A 9,207-nucleotide genomic window follows, 5' to 3' on the forward strand; every position below is an offset into this window, starting at 1 on the left:
CATTCTCAGTCCCTGGGGACTCCCCTCCAGGCTGTGTCCTTCCTAAACCACTTAAATCTCATTTCTTCTGCAGCTGATTTTTTCCCCCAAGATGTTAACAATTTCTGTGGAACCATCTGGATGTTATTAAGAAAGTGTCCCGAGTCCTCTGAGGCAGCTGGCTGTGGCCTCTTGCCTTGTTTCCTGTGTCCTGGATGTCTTAAGTTGACTTTCATAAGAAATTTGGAATATTAACTTAAAAAAAGAAACAGTCGGTATTTTTCAGCATTGAGCTCTTGCAGCTTCAATTCCCCAGTTGGGACTTCTCATACTGAGTTCCCATCTTTGGCCCCTCCTCTGGGAAGGAGAAGCTTGTCTATTTTAAAAACAGAAGGCGCCCGTGGTCAGGGGTGAACCAGAAATCCAACCGTCTCTGCTTTTTCTACTCAGCTTCACAAAACCCCATTATGTTCTTGCTGCTTTACCATCTTCAACACATGCAACCTCTGTTCCACACTGAGACCCCTGAATCCCTGTCTAAAAAGTAAACACCAGTTGGTTGAACCCTAGAAGATTTTCTCCTAGCATATGAGGGAAAATCAGGCAAAAAAAGAAAGAAAGAAGGAAAAAGAGGGAAGAAAGAGGAAGGAAGGAAGGAAGGAAGGAAGGAAGGAAGGAAGGAAGGAAGGAAGGAAGGAAGGGGCAATCAAGGCAGATGACAAGTTCCTAGAGTATAGACTAACATGAAAAGGTAGGATACATCACTTCTTTGCTACCTACTAACCAAGAGCACCTAGATCAGGATGTCCCATGGTTCCATTACTAATTAGAGTCTGAAATGGAGTTAGGGAATTGGCTTGCTTCATTCTTGGATATGTATTCATCTGTTAAGTCCTGGGTTTCAAACCTGGACCATTTGACTTCCTCCATCCCTATAAAACACATGTTCATCCATATCTCTCTATGCTGTCACCTGCAACCAACTCATCAGCCTTTGCATTCACTAAGACAGTCAGCATTAGCACTCTGTGTGGTTTCGTTGGTTGGTTGGTTGGTTGTCTGGTTGTTTGTTTGTTTGTTTGGTTGGTTGGTTGGTAAGGGTGCTGCAGACTGACCAAAGCTTTATGCATGCTAGGGTAGCATTCTACTGCTGGGATATTTGAAGTGTCACCCAGTCAATGTTATAGAGTTATGAGCTTGGAGCACTGACTTTACTTTGAAGCATAAGCACAGAATGGCATTCTCCAAAGACTGCCTGACTCCACCTCTCTGACACTGGGAGGAAACAAACAAGTCCTTCTCCATTTTGAGTCCCTCAGTAAGGGAAGCAACCTGGGCTTTGACTTTCAGACTTTCTTTGTGACAATGCTCAAGAATTTAGTGTCTCCTATATGCTTTGTAATAGGTACTTGATAGGTGGTCTTAAAATAGGAATACTAGGGTGTAAGACCACTTAAGAGTGGTATAAAGTATAAAAGGAACAAGAAGTAATATAATGAATCAGTTGTCAAAATATTGTCAAATTTGCCTTCTTCCTAAACATTTCTTTCTTACTCACTTGAAATTAATATAAATGTGGTGACACTTCCTTCCTAAATATTTCCTTAAATAATCTCTTAAATATTTTCATAGCATCATTATCAAATCCAAGGCATTTAATATTGAAAGAAATTATTTAATACACAATTCATTTAAATTTTCTTAACAGTCATCAAATGTATATGGTATCCACATTTGTGCCCATGTATGTGCAGCTGTGTTTCACCTATGAGTGCCCATATGCAGGCCAGAGGTCAGCTTCAAGTGTCTTCCTTGGTCACCGTCCACCTTGTAAATTTTACTTTTGATTTGTGCATGGATGTCACATGTGTACAAGGCGAGAGTGCTTCTATGTGCATGTGGAGGCCAGAGGCTGATGCGGTGCCATTCTTGGCCACACTCCTTATCTTTTCCCAAATGGGGTCTCTCGCTAAACAACACTCACTAGCTGGCTAGAATGGCTGACCGGTGAGCTCTGGGGAATCCATCCATCTCCATTTCCATTGCACTAGGGTTGTGGCTCTCTGCGGGTGCCGGGAACTAAACTCAGGTTCTCAGGCTTTCCAGGAAAGCACTTTTCTGACTGAAGTTTCCAGCTTCTACCTTATTGTTTGAGACAAGGTCTCTCGCTGAACCACCAGGCTTGCTAGAGAATGAGCCCCCAGGATCCTCCTGTTTCTGCCCTCCTAGTGCTGAGCTGCAGGTACATGCCGCCATGCCTGGCTTTTATGTGGGCGCTAGGGAGTCTGAAGTTGATGTTTACACAAGTAAGCACTGCACACCCGCCATCAACTACTCTCAATCTTTGTGGACTCGCCCGTTCTGGACATTGTATATGCATGAATCATACATTCGGGGTCCTTGGCACCTTGGCATGGTTTCAGGGCTTACCACATTTTAGGCAGTGTCTGTTATTCATCATTACTCTGGTTCTTTTTTTTTTTTTTTGGAGAGAGAGAGAGAGAGAGATGGGGGGAGATGAACTCAAGCTCTGAACTGCTAAGTAGCCAACTATTGCCTTGAACTCTGGTCCTTCTGCTTCTACTTCCTAAGTGTGGCACAGGTGTGAACCACTATGCCTGGCTTTATTTGGGGCAAAGATGGAACCTATGGCTTTGTACCTACTAAGCAAGCCCTCTACCAACTGCGCTAGACCCTCAGCCCTTTATTTCTACTTCTCACTAAACGGTATTTGATGGCCGTGCCACATTATCACCCGACAGACATTTGGATTCCTCTACCGCCTATGTCTGTCTGTTTTCTGAATCAGGATCTAATGAAGGGCTATATACTACATTTAGCTGTCATGGCACTGCTTTCCTTTAATCTAGACTCTACATCATTAATTCTGGAACATGAGTGCAGATCCTGCAACATCTTCCTGTTTTCCTCTTTAGCAGTGCAATGCTGGAAGCGCATAGGCTGGTTGCTTTGGAGAGTGTCCTCACAGACTTGTCTGCTTTCTGTTATGGTTCAAGTTATTGCCAACTTTGGCAATAACCCTACATGGCTAAGGCATGTATGTACGTTGTTGATACTGAACCATATCAGCACACATGTGGTATCCAGTCATTAATCCTGAGTTTAGTCGTTGTTGACATAGCTAGCCAGATCTCTCACTAGGACACAAAAGACCAAAGAAGATGCTGACTAACCCTCTAGCACTGCTTGCTTTTATCACCAATTGTAGAGATCATGAAGCTAACAGGGATGATGTTTGACCATCATCTGCTGCAAACAGCACCTCTGACAGCTGGCCATGACGGGAATGTTTGCCCAAGTAGTTTTTTCAGGAATTTGGTAACTCAAAGCAGCTAAAACCCCTCACTTGGGCATCTGAACATGTCCAATAGGTGACCTACTGATATCAAAGGACCAAAGTCTACCCTCAGCACACACTGATGCCACTAATTTCTGAACATGGGCCCTAGGAAAAGCCATAAAGGTTGACTGCATATGTGCAGTCCGTGAATGACTCCACTTTTTCTCATCTCCTGTCACCTGTCCTCACACCATAGATGACCAATCATTAACCCAAAGCCCTGTTCTTGGGAAGGTGGATTTGAGAACTGGGCTTCCCATCTCCTTGTACTTGGCTCCTTCATGAACAAACTCACTGTTGTAGTGACTGACATACTACGTGGGAGATGAAATGAGCTTGGTTACACAATACACACTTTTCTTTTGCATGATAATAAGCTCAGGGAAACTGTGTGGATACCATTTTCTTAATGGTTTTAATCATCATCATCATCATCATCATCACCATCCACCACCATTTCACAGTAGCTGGATGGTACTCAGAGCCTCACACATGCTAGATAAGTACTCTACCACTGAGCTAGATCTTCAGCCCTCCAGAAATGGTTTCAGCATGCAGTGATGAGCACTGTCTGAATTCATTATCACTACAGGGTTTTTTTTTTTTTAATAAAGATACATTCATTGTACCAACATCATGAAGCATACTTAGACAAATCAAGGCAAGTATGATTTCTCTAGGTATGCATCCCTCCCCCAGCCCCCATAAGATCTTGTGATATAACTCAGTCTGCCTGTGAACTCACCAACCTCATGCCTCAGCCTCCTGAGGTCTGGATTGTAGTTATACTTCTTGTGTCCAGTTTCTAGGCAAAATAATTAAGCAGAATCTCCCCTGTATATGTGGGCCTATTTTTAACAAAAGCATCTTATTCAGCCCATACTGTATTGTAAAGGCTCTAAAACCAGTAATTTGACTTTTCTGATTCTGTAATTTCTTCCATATATAGTCTCTGATACTCTGAAAGAAGGAGAAGAAAAAAAAAAGAAAGAAAGAAAGAAGGAAGACATTTCCCCTAATCCATCCTATCTTCTTAACCACTCTGAACTCAAAAGATTGGGTTGTTTTGTTTTGTTTTGTTTTGTTTGTTTTAGACTTTGTCTCACTCTATAAACCTTGCTGGGGACTCACTATGATGATTGGGCTGGCCTTGAACGCATAATAGATGTAGCCAACTCAAAAGATTCTCAGTACTCAAATGCAAGCCAGATGTGGTTGCCTGCCTGCTTGCCTGCTTGCCTGCCTGCCTGCCCACCCGCCTGCCTTTCCCTCCTCCCTTCCTTTTTTCTCCTCTCCCTCCCTCCCTCCCTTACTATCCTTCCCTCTCTAGTGCCATGGCTCAGCCTGGGGCCTCATCCAAGTTCAGTTCTACCACTTAGCTACACCCTGAGGCTTTTCTCTCTCCTCTTTTCACCTGTTCTTCTCTGTCTTGAGCTCCTACCCCAATCAAAGTCCCTTCGCCAGGTTTGCCTTCCCTAAGGCCATGAACAGAGCCAGCCCCTCCCATGACCTGTTCCCATCATATCCTGTGCTTCTCCACAGAACACAGTAACCTGACAATTATGCATCTTCACTTGGTAATTAGATGCTTCGTGTGATCCTCCCCTGGTGGAACAGAAGCACCCGGGGCAGTAACCAGGGCTTTTTGCCACATGCCTGGTGCCAACCCAGAGTCTGCACATAGTGGGCAATCAAGAAATGTCTGTTCCTCAAATGCACAAATGAAAGAATTAAAAGGAAAAGTTAACTTTATTACTGAACAAGACTGAACAGAACGCAAAATCCATACAGAAATGAATACAGAATCAAGTTCATTACTGACATGAATAATTGGAAACCCCATTTCCTGTTCTCATCATCTTTCCTGGGGTCCTTGAAAAGATAGTTTGCATAGAGGAAATTGCACTTTTAATGACAAATTTGGGGACAATCTGCTCAGAATAGGCAGGAATTCATAATGAAATTAGGCCTGCTCAGGCTGCTCTCCTCCTACTTCCTTCCCGCCCGGCTTCAGCTGGCATCTCTCTCTGCGGCAGCGGCAGCAGTTGGCGGCAGCATCCTCTCCATGCTGTCTCTTGCCAAGTTCATCAAACTGGCCCTGAGCAGGAGAGCACCCGGTTAGGAGAGAGAGTGCTTCCCTTGGGGCATCATTAAAGATGTGTACCCCCCTAAGTTAGGGGCATTTATTGTCATCTTAAATCGGTCCTTAAGCCTCCTTCACATCCTAACCTCGGGCCAAAGAAGCATCTAATTTCACAACCAGACCCTATGCACTTGTGTTTGTGGCAAGGTTGGAGGCGAGGCTGTTTTGTTTTCAACATTTCTTTTTCCAACTTGGCAGCAAAACTAGAAAAACTAAAAGAATAGCTGTGAAGGACTGAGAATAGCAAGGCCTCTACGAGCATTTCCAGGACCCCATATTGACCCTGAATTTGAGGTAGCATTCCAGAACTGAGTGGGCCCTGAGAATGTGATACACCCAATGATTCACCCCTTAATACTATTGCCTGCATATTAGGATAAAGAACAAACACATCAAGAAGTTTTAACTTTTCTATTTTAGCCAAACAAAAAGACATCCTGGCATCTAAAACATCTACACGTCTTCAAAATCAAGAGAAATATTCATAATAACTCTTAGAAATCTTTTTATCCATTTTATTTACTTATGAAACTATGGTTTTGGCATCACCCTAAACTCAGAACTTTTGACAGGTCAATGACAGTGCTAACCTGGCACCTAATTGGATTTTCAAGTCCCCTTTGTTAGGTGCGGAAGGATATTTGTGGCTCACTGGGTTCAAGTCTCTGCTCCATCACTTAGGAGCTGAGACATGGAGGATTCAACACTCTCCCTTCTATGCCTCAGTTTGCTTAATTGAAAGGACAGAGACAAGGAGGAGTTGCTAGGTGAAGTCTAGATGTCCATGAGCTTGAAAACCATGCTAAGAACAATGCAATATATCCACTGAGGATTCAAAACCCTCAGGGTCACACACAAAGAGAGAAGGCATGAAGGAGGGACAGAGAACCAACACAAGTATGATGCTTAGATTGATGGGACTCAAGGAAGGGAGACCACAGGAGGCTTCTAGAATTATCTAGACAAGAGGGAAGGGGGATCAGAATGGAAATATCATCAGAGAATGAAAAAAATAAATAAAACAAAAAACCAAAAATCTCTGCTCTGGAAAACACTTGAAAAGGCTAAAAGGTGAGGCAGTGAGGCAGGGTTGGTTTAGATACCCATTATCACATGGATCCATCCCCAAAGGCCTTTAAAAGTAGTCATCACAGCAGCTTAGAGAGTAGAAAGGAGGTTCTGAAAGATAACGGTATTCTCAAGGGCCAGGATAAGGTGGAAACAGCCAGAATTGGATGTGGAGCCTGTCTTACGGCAAAGGCTCTGTCCTGCTTTTCAGAGAGGAGGAGGACCAGGAGATGAGACAGGAAGCCCAAGGTTTCATGCTCAGGAGACCAGAGGCCATTAACTGAGATACATATGAGCAGATAGATAGGGAAAGGTGGGAAGCTCAGAACTTGACCTTCTTGAATAGGACAACCTGCTGGTATCCTTGAGTACATACTACAGATATGGAAGAAGCTGAGCTGGGAACATAGAATAATCTTTCTGGTCTAAGCCATGAGGAGAGATGAAATCAGAAAGAGTAAATGTGAAAAGAGCTGAAGCTAGAACCCCAGGGAACACTGACTGTTAGGGGCTCACTGAAGGACAGGAGGCAGAGATGGACCTCAGAAATGCTGGGGGAGAGGTCATGAAGAGCAAGTTTCAAGAGCAAATTGGTCAGCCAAGTCTAAGGCAGCACAGGAGACAGGAAAGAAACCCACGACGCTCCCTGAGGTTTACGTCTAGGATGTCACCAGTGGCCACGGTGAGAAATCAGTGAACTCTGCCCTCTAGGAGAGGCCACCTCTGCAAAGAACTGCAGACAGAGGAAATCAACGTCCCCGAGAGACTTCTGTTGGTTTGTTTAATATGTGGAGCACGAACATGTTTATAGGTGGAGGGGAAGAAGCCCACAGAGATGGAAGGATTTAATCAACAGGAAAGACCAGAGATTCCGGGGAGAGGATGGGAGGAAGGGGGGAGAGAGAAACTAAGATCAGCAACTAAAATGTATTTAATAGTTAAAATGAATTAAGTCATTTAGTCATTCCGAAGTTGCAATGAATAAAATCTGGGAGAGTCCGTGTGTGTGTGTGTGTGTGTGTGTGTGTGTGTGTGTGTGTCTGCAGGCATACATGTACACGTACCTATGTGTACCAAAGAACTCATTAAACAGAACAAGAATGGCTTATTAAACTGGTTAGCCATACCTGGAAAATCATCTAGGGGGAAACTTAGGTTCTTGTTTTCTTTAGTCCTTGAGATGGAGCCCGGGGCCTGGCACATACTGGGAAAGGGCTCTAAACTATGCCCCTCTCCCTAGATTCTTACAATATACCAAAACACATTGCAGCTGGGTCAAAGACTGAAATCTGTGATGTGAAACTCGGCATGAAAATACCGTTCAAATACATAAGAAAGCCATGTGCTTTTGGATGGGGACGATCCCTCTAAATATCTGGGTACGTGTGAAGGGAATCGGAACTAGAATTCTTCGAGTTTGGCTCAGTCTCGTGAGGGGGTGAGCTATCACGGCTGGGATGTGTGAAGGGGGAAGAGCAGAAGCATGCTGGGGAATCTGATTTGCCTGGAGGTAGAGAGGCCTTCAGAGAGCAGCTGCATCAATCGAAGTAAGATGGCAGGGAAGAATCAACAGAAAGACATGGATGGAAACAGACAAGGCAGCCACGAGGCATAAAACCTTCTGTTCCCCCAAATGATTTAAGGGCAGGAGATGAAGCAGTACCAACCGTGGCCGTCACACGATTGCCACTTCTTATTTATATATGTGGCTGGATCCACACATAATAATTCAGTTAACAAATGACTCGGAGGGAGGATTTTGGTGAGACGGTGGTAGCCGCCCAAACTTTGAACGTCCCCAGATTCCCACATAAGAAAATTTCCACTCTAAAATGGGAGGACAGGGGGATGGCAAAGAAATATTGGGCTAAACCAAGACTGCAATCCAACAATGGAGATATTAAATCCTGTGGGTCAGAGTGTAGCGTGGGGCAGATGTGTCACGGCATAAGCCTGGGCAGCCCTGCTGCTGTGCATTGTTCCTAAGCCTGCTTTGCTTGGTGCCTAGAGCTTGCTTCAGCAGATGACTCATGTCCCTGGCATCTCTCACTTCCTGGGGTCTCCGCTGCATCTTAGGGTTTGCCCTAAAAGCTTTCTTTATACACAGACCGTTCAGCAATTCCTACAATAGTTTGCTGCTGCTACCTTGTAATGGAAGTTTTGGTTTCTTTGTAAACTCGGTTATGTCATGTAAATATGTTTTGGCTTTCATCCCAAGTGTGGGATTTCGGTGTGGGATTTCAGTTTGTCCACAGCTGATAATTGTCTCATTTGGAATGTGGCTTTTGCCAGCTGGTAAAGACCTGCCTTGTGCAGCCAGGAGACAGGCATGGTCTGGGACTCTGAGGGATGTTGAGTATGGGAGCTGGGAGACAAAAGGCAAAGCATGCAGCGTTGGCAGTTTTCAAACAAGTGCTGCACTACCAATCCTTTCACCTCACAGGCTTTTCTCTAGAATCGAGGTGTAGGCTTTCATGACCACATCCCTTTTTCATTCTCATACCTGCAAAGCCAACGCCGGCTGGATGGCGTTGTGTTTGATACTTTTCTATTGCTGTGATACAACGCCATGACCAGGGCAACTTAACAGAAGAGAGTGTTTCATTCGGCCTACAGTTTTAGACTGTGAATGCTAGTGTGTATGTTTCTCAAAAAA

The sequence above is a fragment of the Meriones unguiculatus genome, chromosome 2 (genome assembly GCF_030254825.1).
Source record: "Meriones unguiculatus strain TT.TT164.6M chromosome 2, Bangor_MerUng_6.1, whole genome shotgun sequence".
Lineage (NCBI taxonomy): Eukaryota > Metazoa > Chordata > Mammalia > Rodentia > Muridae > Meriones > Meriones unguiculatus.